This window comes from Choloepus didactylus, chromosome 2 (genome assembly GCF_015220235.1).
Source record: "Choloepus didactylus isolate mChoDid1 chromosome 2, mChoDid1.pri, whole genome shotgun sequence".
NCBI lineage: Eukaryota > Metazoa > Chordata > Mammalia > Pilosa > Megalonychidae > Choloepus > Choloepus didactylus.
This window is the reverse complement of record NC_051308.1, coordinates 201,742,535-201,760,478: the sequence shown is the minus strand read 5'-3', so window position 1 is coordinate 201,760,478 and position 17,944 is coordinate 201,742,535.

Here is a 17,944-nt window from a genome sequence, read left to right as displayed (position 1 = left end):
TCAGTACTCACCAAGGCAGCTGCAACAGCCTCCTTACTGGTCCCTCCCTCTCTGCTGACTCTAAGCTCTTCTCCACTGCAGCCAGACAGTTCATTCTAAAACATGATTGTGATCATATAACACCCTACCTAAAAGTGTGTGAAGACTCTCCATCATTTACAGAGTAAGTCCAAAGGCCCTAGCTGACAGTCAAGTACCTTCAAAATCTGGTCCCACTCCTCACCTTCCAACACAGTATGCTTATACCCCTTTCCCCACCTGTGACATGGGCATGCTACTACCTTTTCCTCTTCTCTCCACTTCACTTCATCTTTCTTCAAAGGCCAATTCAAATGCCACCTTCTCTAGGAAGCCTCCATGAGCCCACCTCTGAACTCCCAGAGCACTTTGCTAGTTTTCTCTTGGGTCCGCTCTATTTTATGTGGTGGCTATTAACGTATAGATGTACTCTCTCCCATGGGACAGTGGCCATCTTAAGAAACTCGTGTCATCTAGTGTGTAGCATTAATAGGTGCTTGGTAACTAACCACTTAGTAACTGCAGCAGGGAGGTTACAGGCTAATAAGTGCATGAATCAGAGAAAAAGACTGGGATAAAGGGAGGAACACAACCATTATCAAAAAATAAAGGATGGTTGACAGACTTAGCTGTTATCCTAACAATTGCTTACCTTACAAGGCCTGGGCATCGCGGTAAGCATTATCTCATTTACCCATCATATCCACTCTAGGATGTAGGTACTATTATCATCTCCACTTTACAGATGAGCAACTGAGGCTGAGGCTGAGAGAGGGCAAGTTCATTCTGTTTCAGCCACTGACCTCCTTGTCGGCCTTTAAACACACCCTGCATACTTCCACCTCAGAGCCTTTATACTTGATCTACCCTCTGCCTGGAACATTTTTGCCCTAGGTATCTACAGGGTCTGCTTCTTCCCTTCTTTCTAGGTCTCTGTTCAAATATCACCTATCAAAGAGGCCTCCCCTGTCCACCCAAGATAAAATGGCAAAAAATCCTATAGCACCATCTCCCCTTGCCCTGCTTTATCTCCATAATACTTATATCCGTCTACTCTACCTAATGTATTTGTTTACTGTCATTCTCCTCCACCAGATTATGAGCTCTATGGTCAAACAGCTTGTCAAGGGCAAAGAGCAGATTCAAACCAGTTCGGACCCCAAAGCCAGATGATAAAAGTATAGTTATGTGGGGCAAAGGGAACAGACTTTATCTTCCTGGCCCCCCAAAGGCAAACACCTTTGATCGTAGGGGAAGCTTTAGGGAGGCTGATTTTGTTTTAATATGAGTACCATCTAGTTGTTAGCTGGAGTTCTCTTTGCCTTGTAAAACTAGAGAAGTCTCCCTCAAACTCCCATTCTCAAAGATTCCTAAAATTATTCCCAAATATTACGACAAATCCCCAGGACAATAGCAATGTCATGGTCACCTCTGACTCTGAGTCCTGGCTTCCAGTATCTGAATTTAGCGTTTGGATTGTCTCACATCCCACATATGCACCTGGTCCCTCAGCCATAACACACACACACACACACACACACACACTCACTTAACAAAGGCATTTGTTATCAAACTTTATTGAATAAATAAAATAAAATAGCCACAGAATACCTCTTAAATTTAGTATTAGACATTCTTGTTCTTAAACCTTTCAATCACTCTGTCATGCTGTTTGATTTTTCTTTCTGTCCTCTCTCTCCAGCCCTCTCTTCCTGGCCCCCAAATTCTCAAAAGCAAAACCAAACAAACAAAAGAAAACCATTATCTTATTCAAACCATTAAGCTCTCTGCTAAATTCAGCCCTCAACTCAGCTCTTTAACCTCTCCCTTTGTATTAGCCAAGGATTTGGCAAATATTTGGGTCTATCAGATTAGGTTCTTCCATCCTTTGTTTTAGTTTTAGGCTTGGGGGTTAGTTTAGTTCTTCCAATTCATGGGGAAAAAAATTTCCCTTTAGAGCTGACTCTCCAATGATGGGAAGGATTACCTCTCAAGGTAGTCAGGATTCCATTCTTAGCATTATTCAAGCAAAGGATAGACTGATACTGGATTAAAATTCATGGAGAAAATTTGTGTATAAAGCAGGGTTGAAGAAGACGGTGCATCTTTTCAAACTTCAGAACTTACTTCTTAGGTACATTTGCCTTTTCTGAACATCATGCAAAACCACATGTGTAACAGGACTTTTTTGATTGCTTAAAACAGAATCCTAGTTCAAACTGGCTTAGGCAAAAAAGAGGAATTTGATGCTTCATGTAAATGAAAATCCAGGCAGCTGGACCCAGGAGCTCAAACAATCTCTAGGAATATACCTACTCCATTTCTTGGCACCACTTATCTCATGTTGGCTAGGTGGCTCTCCCCTGGAGTGGCAAACACAACCACCAGCCAGCTCCAGGTCAGTTTCACTCCCTACTGGTAACCCCCTGCCAGGAGAGGTAGCCTTTGCCTCAGTTGTTCCAGCAAAAGGCTCTATCTCATTGCCCCACTTGGTAAAGCTCTCATCGCCAAACCGATCACTGAGATGACTGGCCAGGCTGGGTTTCAATGCCCATCCCTGGAATTTGGGGTGAGCCCAAGCCCACCTGCACCACACGGACCAAAATAAGGGAGGAGGGTTTCCCAAAGGAAAATTGGTGAACTGTAAGCAAAAAAAGAAGGAAGGAAGTCCAGATAGGTAAAAACAATAGATGCCCATGACAATGGCCAAACCCCACCAATTAAGTGAAAGAGACAGTCTACTCAGTTGAAGAATTCACCAGTCATATTGGACCAAATCATTGATCTGGTGGACTCATGCCACTCTGGCCTCCAAAAACATTGAACTTAGCACCAAAAAAAAAAAAAAAAGATTCAGTTTTTCACTTATCAAATTAGCAATAATTTTTTAAAATGTTAATACTCAGTGTTACGCCACAAGATAGGCACATTTATAATGGTAACAGAGTGTGAATTGGCACAACCTTTCTGGAAAGCATTTTAGCAATACATACGAAGATCCTTAAAAATGGTTTTATCTTCTGACCTATTAAGTCCACTTTCAGAAAAATTTGTAAGAAAATAACCCAAAATATGGACAAAGATTTATGTACAAAGATTTCATCACAGTATTTTTTATAATAGCAAAAATACAAGATAATTTTTATTCTTATTACTTTTGTGTGTGTGGTTATGAAAATGGTCAAAAATTAATTTTGGTGATGGACGCACAACTATATGTTGGTACTGTGAACAATTGATGGTATGCTTTGTATGACTGCATGGTATGTGAATATATCTCAATAAAACTGAATTATTATTAAAAAAAAATATATATATATAAATAATTTATATGTCCAAGGATGGGAGTTCAGCAAATAAAATATGGTCACTCCATGCAGTTAGACAGTTATGCAGCCATTAAAAATAATTTTTTAAAGAATTGTAAATGATACGGGACATTTCTTATAATTTTATTAAATAAAAAAGCAAGATACAAAATTGTCTATAGTGTAATATTATGTAAAAGAATGACAGATGTCCAGAAATTAAATATATATATATATATTTATAAATGTTAGTGGTGTTTATCTCTTAATGGGTGTTTTATTTATTTTTTCTTTTTACTTGCTTGTATTTTCCAAGTTTTCTACAAATGAGAAAATATTATTTAAACATTCTTTTGAAAGTTACCCCCTCCTCAGCTCCCAATAATTTAGCCACCCTGTAACAGTGACTTTTTAAATATAATCTTAAAACTGTAAGCAAGCAGGAAATTGTAAATTAGCCTAAAAAGTAACCTTCAAAGCTGGAAACAGGCTATAATGGAAGTGCACAAAGAAGTAATATGTAAATGTAAAGTCTGAAGCAGTATATAAATGTAAAGTCTGCACCCAGATATGAATAAAGCCTTTTTTCATCTATCTCCCTAGACATCTGGAGACACCTTTCCCAGGTGTCACCCGATTCCTGAAGAAAACAGGAAACAACTAAATTACTGAAGTTCTCCATACTTGTTACATGTTGTGCTGTTTTGGATGTATTATGTCCCCCAAAATGCCATTATCTTTGATGCAGTCTTGTGTGGGCAGGAAATGTAGTGGCATTGATTAGGTTGGAGACTTTTGATTGGATGTTTCCATGGAGATGTGCTCACTCAAAGGTGGGCGAGATCTTTTGCTGGATAATTTCCATGGAGGTGTGGCCCCACCCATTCAGCATGGACCTTGATTAGTTCACTGGAGCACTATATAAGCTCAGACAGGAGCGAGCTTGCTACAGCCAAGAGGCACACTTTGAAAAATGCACAGGAGCTGAGAGAGGAGCTGCAGATGAGAGACAGTTTGAAGATGGCCATTGAAAGCAGACTCTTGCTCCAGAGAAGCTAAGAGAGGACAAACGCCCCAAGAGCAACTGAGAGTGACATTTTGAAGAGAACTGCAGCCTAGAGAGGAACGTCCTGTGAGAAAGCCATTTTGAAACCAGAACTTGGAGCAGATGCCAGCCACGTGCCTCCCCAGCTAACAGAGGTTTCCTGGATGCCATTGGCCATCCTCCAATGAAGGTACTTGATTGTTGATGCGTTACCTTGGACACTTTATGGCCTTAAGACTGTAACTGTGTAACCAAATAAACCCCCTTTATAAAAGCCAATCCATTTCTGGTGTTTTGCATTCTGGCAGCATTAGCAAACCAGAACACATGTTAACTAAAATAATTAACTCTCTTTGTCTCTAATGGGTTTAGCCAATTAAAGAATCACTGGGAGATTGCCCCAAACCTCCCAGATATAGATAAGCGTTTGTCTATCACTCTTGTTGCATGTTAATTAAATGATTATCTCTCTTTGTCTCTAAACTGGCATAAAAACCAACTGCAGAAACACTTTGGGGAGGCAGATTCGGGAAAGCTTCCCCCCTTGTCTCCTGGTGGTGTAAATAAACCTTTTTTCCTTCTCAGTCTGGTTCTGTGTAACTTCTATTGGCCACGTTGAGCAATGAACCCCTTCTACACCCATTTACCATATCAGTTTGCCTCAGCCCTTTGGACACTAGGGAAAAAAACACTTGGTGGATGACAGATAATGCTAGGCAACATTTTTTTTCCTTAAAACTTTTGCCCAAATGAATTCATTAGCTTTGCCCCCATGTGGGCATGACTTCCAGTGAATGAATCTCCCTGGCGATGTAGAACACAACTGCCAGGAATGAGCCTGGTCCTGACATTGAGGGATTGAAAATACCTACTTGACCAAAAGGGGGGGAAAGAAAGGTAATAAAATAACGTTACAGTGGCTAAGAGATCTCAACTAGAGTTGAGAGGCTATCCTGGAGGTTTCTCTTTTGCAAGCTCCAGCTAGATATCCCAAATGGCCACAGTATGCCATGCCCTTACCAAAAGTAGTCACAAAATACCTAGGTCCCTTTCTAAGAGTCTATAAAAGATTCACTCTCTAAGTTTTATCTGTCAGAAACTTAAATCCTATGCCAGACAAGTCCTAAAACCCAGAGGCCACAGCCTCTTTAAGAACAATCAGATGCAGACCCCTTCCCCATAATGTCAATACCCCATTTCAATATGAACAAGTTAGGGTGGTCACTGCCTAGACACCCCTGAAGATCAAGAAAGTGATTGGACGAGAGGAAGGGGTAACAACAGGCAGGATAGGATTTAACAAAGGATTACGAATACTGAAACTTTGTATAAAAATATATACTTTTTTAGATGCTAGGGTATTAGAATAGCTAGAAGGAAATAACTGAAATGGCGGGAATTGTAACCTATAACATTCTTTGAAATTTGCTCCATAGCTATTCGTTGAATCGTGCTTTGAAAGTTATCATCTTCCTGTATATATCCTATATTTCACAATAAGGAAAGAACTGAAACTGTGGAACTGTAACTCATAACATTTTTTGAAATTACCTATAAAACTGCTTGTTGAGCTGTACTTTGAAAGTTAACACCTTTATGTATATATGTTATATTTTCTAATAACGGAAATAACTGAAAATGTGGAACTGTAACCCATGACATTCTTAGAGATTTTCTCTCAAAAAAACAAAAACAAAAACAAAAACAAAAACAAAAAAACTTGCCCAATCATTCACAGAAAGATCTGTTTTTCTTGTTATTTCCAGTCTTCCCTCAGACAGAATCCATCACTTCATTGCCTGATGCTTTTTTTGAAAAGTAAAACAAAACCTGGGAACAGAACATAAACTTTTGCTGAACACTGATATGAAAATGAATAGGCATTGGGCTCCCAGCTGTTGGTGAAGTGCCAGCACAAAATGGATGCCTAGGCTGACCAAGGCCAGACACTGAGGTAGAAATGCCCCCACTCCAGGCCTGTGAGAGCTGTCTGCAGTAATACCAGCCTGAGACTTTTGGGCTCTGTGAGCACATTCTGCCTAGAGGTCCCTCAGAAGATAAGGTCTCTCTCTCTCTCTGCTGGCAAACATTGACTGCCAAGCATTGCAGGCTGGGGAGAGAGAAAACAAGATTATGCTTCAACTACTACACAGATGGCACTGCCTCCAGGAAGCTTTCCCTGCTTCCTTCCTTGATCCTGCTCCCCCTTTCAGACTGTACTGCTCCCTAAGGATCCATGAGCCTAGTGCTTTCCCTGCCCCTCTTAGAGAAAATGTTGCCATTCATGATGCAGTAGCTGGTACTGTGAGAAGACATCACACAGACCTGCATTCACCTCCTGCTTCTGCCACTCAATTCCTGGGCCTCAGTTCCCTCAATCCCCAAAACAAAGCATGTGTCTAGGGTGCTCCAATCATTTTACAGATAAGAAAAGGGAGACTTGGAGAAGTTAAGCAAAATTTCCAAGGCCAAACATTAAGTGGCTCAGCAAAGCTGGAACTCAGGTCTATCTACCTTTTTTTTTAATAAAAAGAGCTATATGTCTTTTCCTAATTTTAAAAGTACCAAGAAAAACAACAACAACAAAAACTCTTCTGTTTGTCAATTTGGTGACCATCCTTGGTCTGGCATGCAGTAGGTGCTCAATAAACGCCATCTCTCCTTGCCTAACATACATGCTGATTTTGATAGCATTTTACATTAACTCCTCACACCACCCACGCAGTTCTGATTTCTCAAAGCTGGGGCCCTTGAGTGAGCCACCCACCCCCACTCCAGCAGGCCCTCTCCCCACCCCCAGCATCAGGCTGTCGCCCCCGAAATGGCTTGTGAGCCTGCGAGATTAGGAACCCCTCTGAGGGCAGGGATCCGTCGATTTCACGCTCAGTGCCAAAACCACACCCGAACAAAGATCAAAGGACTCAAGAAGCCGCAGTCAGGGACAAGGCGGCCCCTCAGAAGTGGGGAATTTCCCCATCTCCCACTCCACGCCCTGGGGTCTGCTTTTCAGTCCTAAACCTTCAAACTTCTCCACCATAACCTCAGGCCGGAATCTCGAGACCAGGGCTCCACTTGCCCAAGGTGTCCCCAACCCCGCAGTCCCAGTCGGGCTCTTGGTGGCTCCCACCCTCCCCATCGCGGGGACGTGCTTCCCGACCGTGGCTCCTTTCTGCGCGCGACCCCGGACCAGGCTCGGTTAATTACAGCCCCGCCCCCAGGCCTGCGGGCCACAGCTCCCCAGCCCCAGGACTCCCACCTCCACGCCCACCCCCACGGCCTGATGAGAGGGGTGACGACCGCTGGAGGGTGCCCCCAAGCAGGGGAGGCACGCCTCCCCTTAGTTCCGGGCGCTGGGCTCCTGGGTCAGGGCCAGCAGATCACCTCCAGCCAAGCGCTGGCGCCGGGTGCGCCCCGCTGTACGGAAAGAACGCCCGCGAATAAATCCGGAGCGGATTTGCATCACCGCAGCACTGGGAAGGCTGGAGTGGGGGGCGGGGAGGGAGGAATGGGGGTGGGGATGGGAGCTGCTGAAGGGAGATGTGTTCACTGGCCCTTGAATCCTGGGGCATGAAGGCCGCTAGTGGAGTGAGGGAATAACCTCCTCTTCTGCTGGGCCCGACCTCAGGCTGGGCCTGGGTGCTCATGGAAGAGGGGAGGCAGAGGCTTTGTGTGCCTGTGTGTGCACTGAATTACAGGAAAAGGTCCCAGGGGTGGTGAGGGGTCCAGCAGTCCCCACCACTGCTATTAAGAATCTCCCAGCCATAGTCTCCTCAGTTTCCCCTACCTGGTGCCCCCATGTCCCTGGGTCCTGCACCTTCTGTGGCTCCTCTGTGCCCACAGATCACAGACCGTCCCAACTTCATGCCCTAGCTCTGGCTACAGTATTGCCCACCAGAGTCCTACTCCGGCCATGGGCCAGCCACACGGACAATTCATTCATCCCATGCAGCCCATTTGTACCTCTGCTCATGCTGCTTCTCAGTCTGGAAGGTCCTTTCTCCCTTTGTATCTGCTAAAATTTTGCCTGTCCTTTAAGCACAGCTCAGAAGCCACCACCACTATGCATCTTCCCTGAAGCTTGTACCCCATCCTCTCTGAGCTCCCATTGTACAAAGTCTGAACCTCTCTTTTAGCCCTGACTTGATATATCCAAACCTGTTTTCTACATTAGGCAGCAGGCTCTCAAGAACAAGGACCAGGCCTAATTCACGGTTGTGTCCCCAGTGCCAAAGTGGTTGGCACAATGTGGAGTCAGCCGTGGCTGCTGTGTGACTTTTGGCAAGTCCTGTTTCCTCTCTGGACCTGAAATTCCTTCCCCACCTGTACCAGTTTGTATATATTATGTCCCCCAGAAAAAGCTGTGTTCTTTGATGCAGTCTTGTGGGGGCAGACATATTAGTGTTGATTAAGTTGGGGCATTCGGATTAGGTTGTTTCCATGGAGATGCACCCCACCCAACTGTGGGTGATGACTCTGATTGGATAATTTCCATGGAGGTGTGGTCCCACTCATTCAGCGTGGGCCTTGATTAGTTTACTAGAGCACTATATAAGCTCAGACAGAAGGAACAAGGTTGCTACAGCCAAGAGGGACACATTGAAGAATGCACAGGAGCTGAGAGAGGAGCTTCAGCTTACAGAGACATTTTGGAGACAGCCTTTGAAAGCAGACTTTTGCTCTGGAGAAGCAAAGTGACAACAAACGCCCCAAGAGCAACTAAGAGTGACATTTTTGAGGAGCTGAAGCCTAGAGGGGAACGTCCTGGGAGAAAGCCATTTTGAAACCGGAACTTGGAGCAGATGCCAGCCATGTGCCTTCCCAGCTAACAGAGATTTTGCAGATGCCATTGGCCATCCTCCAGTGAAGGTACCAGATTGTTGATGTGTTACCTTGGACACTTTATGGCCTTAAGACTATAACTGTGTAACCAAATAAACCTCCTTTATAAAAGCCAATCCATTTCTGGTGTTTTGGATTCTGGCAGCATTAGCAGACCAGAACAGATTTTGGTACCAGAGAAGTGGGGTGCTGGTGCTGCTGAGTTTGCAAATACCAAACATGTTGGAATGGCTTTTTAAATGGATAAGGGGAAGATTCTGGAAGAATTCTGAGGAGCTTGATAGAAAAGGCCTAGACTGCTTTGAAGAGACTGTTGTAGTTTGCTAACGTTGCCAGAATGCAAAACACCAGAAATGGATTGGCTTTTATAAAAGGGGGTTTATTTGGTTACACAGTTACAGTTTTAAGGCCATAAAGTATCCAAGGTAACACATCAGCAATCAGGTACCTTCACTGGAGGATGGCCAACGGTGTCCAGAAAACCTCTGTTAGCAGGGAAGGCACATGGCTGGCGTCTGCTCCAAAGTTCTGGTTGTTTCAAAATGGCTTTCACTCAGGATGTTCCTCTCTAGGCTGCAGTTCCTCAAAAAGTCACTCTTAGTTGCACTTGGGGTATTTGTCCTTTCTTATCTTCTCTGGAGCAAGAGTCTGCTTCTAATGGCCATCTTCAAACTGTCTCTCATCTGCAGCTCCTATGCTTTCTTCAAAGTGTCCCTCTTGGCTGTAGCTCCTCTTCAAAAGTTCACTCTCAGCTGCACAGAGTTCCCTCTGTTTGTCAGCTCATTTATATGGCTCTGCTGATCAAGTCCCACCCTGAATGGGTGGGGCCACACCTCCATGGAAATGATCTCATCAGAGTTATCACCTACAGTTGGGTGGGGCGCATTCCCATGCAAACACTCAAAGAATTACAATTTAATTAACACTGATAGGTCTGCCCACACAAGATTACATCAAAGATAATGGCATTTGGGGGGACATAATACATTCAAACTGGCACAGAGACTGTTTGTGGAAATATGGACACTAAAGATACCTCTGATGAGGCCTTAAACAGAAACTATGAATGTGTCATTGAGAACTGGAAGAAAGTTGATCCTTGTTTTAAAGTGGCAGAGAATTTGGCAAAATTGAGTCCTGGTGTCAGATGGAAGGAAGAATTTGAGAGTGACAAGTTGGGATACTTGGCTGATGAGATTTTGAAAGTTGCAGATATAGCATGGCTTCTCCTTGCAGCTTATAGTAAAATGTGAGCAGAGAGAGATAAACTTAGAACTGAACTCTTGGGTTCAAAGAAACCAGAAACTGATGGTTTGGAAAATTCTGGGCTTCCAGGGGCGGAACCCCAGAAGTTACAGCCCCATGTGAGGATTTAACCAAACATGGGACCTAACTGCCATTTCAGTACAAGCCAGGATTGGAGATGGAGTTATCCAGAAAGGATTTGCAGAAAGTCCTATTGTCTGACAGCTTTGACCCCTGTGTATTTCATGCCAAGCCAACAGTATTTTTGCAAGATCTTTATAGACAGAGCCGCTGCCAGTCTGGACTGGAGGAGACAGACAAGGAACAAATTGAGGGAAAAATTTCTTCAAAGACAGAGCCATGGAGTTTGCGGTCTGGAGTCAAGAGGTCTCGGGCTGGGTGAGCGGAGTGGCCCACATGCATGGAAAGGGTGAGTTTGCCCCAAAGGTCGAGGGTGGGCCTTCCGCCTTGATGTTCAGGAAGAGTGTTCTCACCCCAAGCCCCAGAGAGGGTGGAGCACATTCCCAGGGGCTTGGGGAGAGCCTGGCTGCCACCCCACTGTTCAGAGAGGGGAGAGCCTTTGCCCGGGAGAGGCAGAGTCTGGATGGCACCCCAATGTTTGAGGAGAGTGGGGTCCCCAATGTGTGGATATGTTGGAGCACTCACCCCAGCATTTGGAGAGAAAAGGGCTGATGTGTAGGCCCTTGGAAAGTGTAGGAAAGCCACTCTCTCAAGCCCCAAGGATGCAATGCCCACCATTCTCAGACTTTGAAATCTAATGGAGTTTGCCTTGTGGGTTTCAGGAACTGTTTTGGTCCTGTTAACCCTGTTTTCCTTTCAGTTTCTCCTATGGCAATGGGAATGTTTATCCTATGACTGTCCCTCCTTTGTATATTGGAAGCACATAACTTGTTCTAAGTTTCACAGATCCACAGCTAAAGGAGAATTATGCCTTAGGACCAATCACACCTGTAATTGATTTTGATGGGATCTTGTACTTAACTGTTGTTACCGAAATGATTTAAGTTTCTGTGGTAATGTGAGGGAATGAATGTATTTTGTATATGGAAAGACCATGTTTTTCTGGGGTTCAGGGGGTGGAATGTACCAGTTTGTATATATTATGTCCCCCAGAAAAAGCTGTGTTCTTTGATGCAATCTTGTGGGGGCAGACATATTAGTGTTGATTAAGTTGGGACATTTGGATTAGGTTGTTTCCATGGAGATGCACCCCACCCAACTGTGGGTGATGACTCTGATTGGATAATTTCCATGGAGTTCTGGCCCCACCCATTAAGCGTGGGCCTTGATTAGTTTACTAGAGCACTATATAAGCTCAGACAGAAGGAACAAGGTTGCTACAGCCAAGAGGGACACATTGAAGAATGCACAGGAGCTGAGAGAGGAGCTTCAGCTTACAGAGACATTTTGGAGACAGCCTTTGAAAGCAGACGTTTGCTCTGGAGAAGCTAAGAGACGACAAACGCCCCAAGAGCAACTGAGTGACATTTTTGAGGAGCTGAAGCCTAGATAGGAACATCCTGGGAAAAAGCCATTTTGAAACCAGAACTCTGGAGCAGATGCCAGCCACGTGCCTTCCCAGCTAACAGAGATTTTCTGGACGCCATTGGCCATCCTCCAGTGAAGGTACCCGATTGTTGATGACTTACCCTGGACACTTTATGGCCTTAAGACTGTAACTGTGTAACCAAATAAACCCCCTTTATAAAAGCCAATCCAGTTGTGGTGTTTTGCATTCTGGCAGCATTAGCAAACCAGAACAACACCCTTATAGTAAGGATGAGATGATTCCCCCAGGGTTGCCTCCAGCCTTCACCCTGTGAGCCAGTTACTTTCTGGAGCTCCTAGCCTCCTGTGATGGCCCAACCTTGGCCAGGGCAGGGGTACCTTTGAAATCCTACTGCCTCCTTTTGTTACCAGACCAAGGCAGTGGATTCTTTGCCCGATGCACTCAAATGACCAATTCCTGAGACACTGGGGTTTCAAAAAGGAAAAGTTTTATTGCTAGGCATGAAACAGGAGAGCAGGTGGCCTATTGGCCCAAAATCTGTGCCCCCAGACTACAGTAATTTTGATAGTTTTATAGTATCAAAAGATGGGCAGGTTTTAGGATAATGAGCACAATGGCCCCAGATGATGTAATTAGAGGTGATTTAATTATTGAGCATGTGCAGTTTGCCATGCTTAGTCACAGAATTTATGTAAGAAAATGGAGGCCTTAATATGATGATGGGCATGATTTTTAGTTTTGTAATGCATATAGATGACTTGTTAAAGTCTAAGCTATTGTGCATGTCAGGTGGGCCCATTTTAGTTAGATCCTGCTTCAGTTTTCAAGATAACTTTTGACTTGGGGTGGGTTAGTTCTGGGCTGACCCAGGAGCCTTCATTAATAAACATTAGGGGCTGTCTTTAGTGATCATAAGACTTTAAAGTTGAAAAACTGGATAAATGGGTACAAGTGAAGATTAGTCACAAGGTTTTTACAAAGACAAGGGCACAGATAAAGGCTATAGAATCATTATCAGAGATCAAGGCAGCTGGATTACAGTTCAGATTTCAGGTATCTCCCTCTGCCAATTCTAATATACCAGAAAGTAAAAAGAAATATCTATATAATGATTCAGTAACCATAATTAGGCCTTAAATCCTAACTTCTTGGTTACACTTTGGGACAGTTAACTGAGGCAGTTGTGCAAGGTTGCTGAGGACAGTCTAAGAGATCCGAAAGGTGCTGGGACTCTCTAAGCAGTGAGTCTAGTGCCAACACAGCATGAAGCTTATCCCAGCTGGGAAGTACCCCCGCTGCAGGCTCTGGAGGCCCAACTATCAGCTCCAACAAGGGGGTGGGGAGAAGGAAACAAGCCTATCCCAGAAAGTGAAGAAGCCCCCACTTACCATTGCCCCTAACAAATATACATACCTTATCTCCAGTAGTGGCAGCAGCCCACCAACCCACTGAAGACCAGTGCAGTACCACCCTGCTCTCCACTCCACCCACAAAACCTCCCACCCTGTCTAGCTATTTCCAATCTGAGCTGAGAACAAACAAAGTTCCCAAAAGAAGGAGCCCCGTTTCAGCTTATTTTCAGAGCACAGAACCTATCAGCCCCTGTTGCACACTTCACTGAATAGAACTCGAGGCTAGCACCTCAACCACTGTGGGGCATTTCTCCTGGAAACTCCCATCTGCAGACTCTCATTTCACCTTTGAAGCCACATGGAATAAACCTAATCCAAAACCACAGCCCTCAAATGTAGATAGTCCTGGTTGAGATCGCAGCCCGGTTCCTCTGCAGCTGGATGATCTTAGGCATATTATTTACTCTCTGCGAGCCTCAGTTCCTTCATCTATAACATGGGAGCAATGATGCATATGCACAGGATGGTTGGGGACATTACATGAGATATGTGAAAACACCCAACATAGGTATATTTCCTACATTTTCCCTTGAAATTGTCTGACACTCTCTGGAAGCTGGGAATGGAGATGTCTAAAGCTAGAATTGATCTAGAAAACTAGGATTATAAAATACTAAAAGCTAAGCTGCACTTAGGACCCCATGGTAGACTTCAAAAGAGAGCAAAGGAAGTTTGAAGCCCCTCTGGAGAAAGGACAGGGTTTGACAAAGGTCACACACAGGTTTAGGTAGGTATAACAGCAGGTAAGCAGGGAGAGGGGCACAAATGGGCATGAGGGTAGAGGTTGGGGCTGAGTCCAAGGTGAGGCAATTGAGCAAGAGGACCTCCAGCTGACATTGTCCCATTTCCCATGCCCAGCAGAGCCTGGCATTTGCCTCTCTCTGGAGCTGCTCATTCTGGATTCCTGAACTTGCAGTAGTTTCCCAGAAAAGCTAAGCAAACATTGTTTACTATTGTTTGCTGATAACTAGCCCCACAGAAAATGCTGCCCAGAGATTGGCTCCTTCTAGAGCTACTTAGCTCCCCTGGGCACTATCCCCCAGGGATCCTCCGCAAGTTCCCCTGCTAGGGCCTTGCTGCACTACCTGGAGGGGTGGCTTTGGTGCACACCACGTTGCTTGGGGCTCAGCATCTTCTTTGGAGAGAGCTTGCTCCTCCCTGCAGCCCCAAGAAAAGCATACTATATGGAGTATTTTCTGCATGGTACCTTATTCCAATGTGATAAGAAGTCTTATTAACCTTTGGAAAGGTCCTGGGCTGATGTAAGCCAAATCATGGGGAACTGGTGGTGTTGGGCTGGTATATTATGCTATATGGCCATTCTTTTTCTGGTTATCTTTTCTTAGCTTATGTAGCTCTCCTTTTTCTGTCCCACCTGCTAACCTACTCTTCTTATCCTCAGTAAAGAGGAATGTGTCCTCATGGATGACGCCTGTCTTCTAACTGGTTTATTGCAGACATCTGACCTCACTTAAGCTCACGTGTCCCAGGCTCTCTGCTTCCTCCTCCTTCTGGGAGTTAATGCATGAACTCCTTTGTCCATCCCCAGTGGGGAATCCTCTGGTTTAGACATCCACCTGAAGGTAGGAACTTCACTAATTGACATCTCAAGTCTTCCAGTTCAGGGATACTTTAAACTTGTGATTCTGGAACTAGATTCTAGAGTTCTGGATTTCTAAGATTCCATGTCTGTGGACTTCTGTGAATATACAATGTCACGATATTTTTAACTGGGTTTAATGAATTTTCATCATCGACATAGTGACAACATCCAGAATTCACTTGGCCTAGGTTTTTGTGTTTGTTTTCCAGAGGCTACAAGTTTCAGCTCTGGGGTTTCTTCTCTGGATTCTCTGACGGCAGAAGAAAGAGACAGCAGGATAGGAAAGGGCCAGCATTCTCATCTCCTTTGGGGCTGCAGGGGGTGGGATAAGTGCCCAGGGCAGCCCAGTCCTAGGGCCCAGCACATAGCCCATCCCCACCTCCCCGTAAGCCCCTCATTTGGACTCCAGTACAGGAGAGTAGCAAGAAAAGCTGGTTCCTTCGCAACCTTTCCAACCTGCTTTCCTCCCTCCCTGGCCTACCACCGAACCCAGGGAAAGAAAGTTTGGCCTGATGTGGCTGAACGGATGGGGAGGCATAAGCACAGGGCAAGGAGCCAGTGGAGGAGATGCGGGAGATTCCCTAGGGGCCGGCAGCCTTCCCTGAAGGTGAGGAAGGAACAGAGACCGGATGTGGGGTGGGGGCACTGGTGAGGGTGGGGTGACCGGTATTGCATTGTAGGGCCGGAGCTAGGCTTCCGGCCATTGACCGATGGGTGACAGGGGACCTCGCACCTGGCGCCCCGGGGCTGTCTGGTTGGCCCCTACCCACTGGCTGTGTGTTCCCGTGCCTGAGTCAGATGCCCAGGAAAACCCCGAGGGCAGGAATTGGGGGTGGGGAATCTGATCCTTCAGAGCCCCTTCCCCGGAGGGGCGACTGAGGTCAAGAAAGGGACCAGGATTTTCCAAGGATCACACTGGGGCTTGGGGCAGAGCAGGGACTCGAACTCCGTGCTCCGGCTCCACAGTCCAAAGGGTCCCAGCATTATCAAATGCTCCCGGAACCCGGCGGTTTGGCCAGACGCTGGGCTGGAGGATGGGCGCGCCCCAGGCGCCTCCCCGGAGCTATCCGGACCCCTCCCCCAGCCCTGCGGCGCAGCCGAAGCTGCCAAACCCGATTTTCCGGTGGCTGCCCGAGGCTGGCTGGAGCGGGAAACCCTTTCTTGGCAAGGGTCCCTCCACCGTCCTCCTTCCCCTTGCCTCCTGAGGCCCCCGGGCCTGCTCCTGCGCACCTGTGCCAGCGTCCCAGCGCCATCACCACTTCCTCCACCGCCCTGGGCTGCTCCCTGGGCCCCGTGAGCCGGTGGCCAGTGCTGCCTTTCTCTGGGCCTCAGTTTCCCCACCTACGGGTGGGTGGCGGGGTAATAGCCTGCCTCCCAGGGACCCACTGTGCCCAGGAAAACAAGGACATGAATAGCAGTGGGTGGAATCAACACACTTGGATGGTGGGTGGGTCCAGCGCTGGGAACACCCCTAGGCTCTGAGAAGGAAGCACTGCTCTGGAATTCTGGAGGGGTGGTTATTGGGGGCAAAAGGTACAAGGTAAGGGGGTGTGTCCCCTTCCGGCTTCTTTAGCTTATATCCCACCTATGAGAGAAGGAAGAGTCAAGAGAGAAAGAGACTATGTCCCCCTGTTTTCAGAGCCCTGGCCACAAAAAACGATTTAGCTGTTGTTTAATGTCTGTCCCCCATGAGTTGTAACTTCTTAAGGAAGAACTCCCTGTCTGGTTCACTGCTGTATCTCCAGAACTTAGCACCCTCCCTGGCACGTAGCAGGCACTCAGTATTTCTGAAATGAATGAACAAATAAGTGGAGACTGAATGAGACCGAGCTTCAGATTGAAAAGCAGAAGCAGAGGTGCCCTAGGAGCTGGGGACCAGCTGCGTTAGTTCATCTGACCCAGGCCCCTGCCTCAGGTTGTGACACTTCCCAAGGCCCCTTCTTTTGGTGGGAGAGAGTGAGCTGTACCCAGTCATCCAGGGGGTCACCTGGACTGGGGTGGCGGGTGCCCTCTCGCTGCAGCTGTCTCTGGGAGCCTGAAGGGGGAGGAGAATTGGGAACCTGGAGGGGGTGGGGCAGTGGATCTGCCGTCATTGCAGATCCTGCTAAAAATAGCCAGAGGAGATGATGTCATCGGGTTCCCACAGCTCAGCACCCCCTTCGCTCATGCACACACACAGATACACACTGACACAAGCGTGGGCATCCACATGCACACACACACTCTTATAGGGGAGGGAGGCTTCTGGGTTCCAGGGCCAAGGGGGCAGGGAAATCTGGTGAGTGTGTGTCTGCATCTGTGTGTTTCTGAGTGTGTGGGTTTGCATGAGTGTCACTGCATGTGCCTGTGTCTACATGCATATGTGCATGTGTCTAGGTGCATGCATGTTTGTGTCTCTGTGTGTTTATTTGTAGGCATGTGTATATGTTGTTACATGTGTCATGTAGGGGGGGGTCTATGTGCATTAATGTCAGTACACAACTCTGTTTATGGGCATGTGCTTGCATGCAGGTGGGTGTTTATTGCATTGTGTGAATATGAGCCACTTATATTTACACGTCTGCATGTGTTTGTGGACTGTGTCAAGTGTCTTTATATGTGTGGGCCTCCTTGTGGGCCGTGGGTACCAACCCAACAGACCTTCCAGGTCTGAGTGAGAGGTTCAGTGCCCCTCCCCACCCAAAACCCTGAGGATCCTCAGCCCCTATCCAGCACTGTCTGGGCAGAGTGTGTCAGTGAGTGCCCGCCACCACCAATCCGCCCCAGATCCCAGTCTCTGGCAAGCCTTAGAGTGGGAGGACACAGACACAATTCATTTCCCCTTCATGGGCAGCAAAGGACATTAGCCAGGCTTCCTGAACCCCAGGGGCCTGGCTGAAGGTCTCCAGGTTCATTCCTACCCCCAACCGTCAGAGAGGGGAGTACTGAAACTGGAGCCAGGTA